Below are 2,583 nucleotides of genomic sequence, written 5' to 3' on the forward strand. Positions count from 1 at the left end.
TTATAACCTTCTCCGTGGAATCTTGTCTCTGCGAGGCCCTCCTCTCGCATCCTTCTTTCCTGGCCCCTGCTTCCCTCCTCTCTTTTGGAGGGAAGGTCATGCTCCACCACCTCTCAGCTCGGCTTCTCTGGGGCCCTTCAGAATGTGCAGGAATCTGAATCTGGTGGAGGGACGGCGTCTGCTGCGGCCTGCTGACAGCACATGGATACTCTAGAAATCTGGTAACTCATTCTATGGTTAAGTCATCAGTTAGCTGTGTCTCCATACGTGCCAGGCTCCGTTCTGGGTGCTAGGGATGCAGGTAATAAGAAATGGACAACCCTACTGTTTGTCCTCTAACGATTATTCTCTGGCTGGGTGCAATGGCACAGGCCTGTAATCCAAGCACTTGGAAGGCTGAGACAGGAGGATCACAGGTTTGAGGCCAACCTCAGCAAGATTTAGCAAGATCCTGTTTCAAAATAAAAAATAGAAAGGGCCAGGGGTGTAGCTTGGATGCCCCTGGCTTCAATCCTATATATATATATATATATATATATATATAATGTCTCTCTCTCTCTCTCTCTCTCTCTATATATATATATATATATATATATATATATATATATATTATTCATTGTCTCTACCTGAGCTGGGTCCTAGGATGAACAGCTCATGAACATGGTGATGACTCATGTACCTGCCAGAGTGTTCTGCTTGGAATATATTGGGGTACAAGAGACTGCTTTGGTCCCAAGCATTGTCCTAAGTAGGTGACTGATCCTGGTAATGCTCAGTCCTACAATATTCCCTTATTGCACAGTCCTATGAACGTGGGGATCTCTGAATTTCTGACAGCCTGCTTTAAATAGGGATAAAATTGGACTTGCTAATTAGCGCTAATGACAGATGGCCTGCAGATCTTGACTACCCTTAGTAACACCAAGTACGAATGATACACGTTTGAGAAGGATTTCTCACTTAGAGTTGTCAAATCATGTCAGTTTTCTACCTCTGCTTGAATCTCTTCCGTCTGTCAATTTCCTCCCTCCCATCTCCCCTGTCCTATTTTATTATCTCCTGCCCAAGCTTATTGTGTCTGTTTTCTCTCTGCCTTTAAAATCATCCCACATAATGCTATGGATTAATCTTTTTGAGCTATATCTCAGATCGAGTCATCCCGACTCAGATACAATTTATGCTATTTTCCCATTGTTTAGCAAATGAAGACAGCCCTCTTTTGGCTCAGACAGCCCCCCCCCCCCATTGTGTAGCCAAAGCTTCCCCTGCCGTATTTGCTTTCACACACACTTTCATACGCATGATGCTTCAGCCAGATTGGGGGTCATGTCCTGCAGGCTTGTCCTGTGTTCCTCTGTTCTGGCTTTTCCTGACTCACTGGTCAGAATGTCCCATGTCCTGATCACCGCCTGTTGGAACACAATTCCCCACAAAATGCATCCTCAGTCATGAATCCCCCCCCCCCTGCTTCTACAGTGACATGGTGCTCCACCTTGAGCACTGTAGCAAGTACTTTGTCCCTTTCTAATGACAGTTGTCATACTTAGTAATGGGTGCCCTCCTGGGATAGCATCTCATGAGCCCAGTGACTCCCATGACTTTGGTGATGGAGCAGCTGGCCCATCTGTGCATTCCTGGCAGGTAGTACCCATCACAGGGGCCATGACGTCATCTTGTGGAAAAATAGAACTGAGACTCCTGGATCTTCTACCAGTGTGATGATACAGCAATGGAAGTTCACATGTTACATACACGTTCACAGTGTATGATGTATGGACAGAAATCCTACACAAGTTAGGCTAGTCAACAAGGAGAATAATTGGAAGGACATGGTTTGCAGAACTGAGAGACAGATGAAGGAACGGGGTAGTTTCAGGGGCTTCAGGGACTTGAGCTGACAGCTGTGTGTGTCCTGCAAACCCTATATGCCTCTCATCTTGATTTGTCTCTGGGAGAGGGGATGAGCAGTGAGGAAGAATGAAGGGCTAGGCTTGGGCTCATCCAGGTCACATATGATCAAATAAGGTGATTAAGTGAACGACCAATCTCTCAGTCCTATTGCTTTGGGTCCCAACTGTAGGATTCATAAGAAGACAACCCCAGAGTCCCTAATTTTATCCTCTGCCTCCTACAGAGAAAGTAGACCCACAGGGACAGCCTGTCTCTTCCTTTTGCAGATGGGCAGGAGAGCAGGAGTATTATGGTCTGAATGGTTGTGTCTGTAATTCAAATGCTGAAATCCCCACCCGAAACTATTAGGAAGTGGGGCTTTTTGGATGCTCTTAAGTCATGAAGGTAGAGCCCTAAAAGTGGGATTAGCGACCTTAAAAAGAGACCACAGAAAGCTGTCTTGCTCCTTCTTCTGCTTGAGGACACTGTGAGCAACACCATCTATGAACCAGGGTACAGGCTCTCACCAGCCACCAAATCTGTGGGAGCCGTGACCTTGGACCACGGCAGCCTCCCGGACTGTTAGAAATAAGTTTTTGTTCTTTATTAGCTACCCAGTTTATGGCATTTTGCTATAAAATCCAGAATGGGCTAAGACAAAGAGGACAGAAGAAATGAGCCGCAGAGAGCTCA

The sequence above is a fragment of the Muscardinus avellanarius genome, assembly GCF_963383645.1.
Source record: "Muscardinus avellanarius genome assembly, chromosome: 2".
Taxonomy (NCBI): Eukaryota; Metazoa; Chordata; class Mammalia; order Rodentia; family Gliridae; genus Muscardinus; species Muscardinus avellanarius.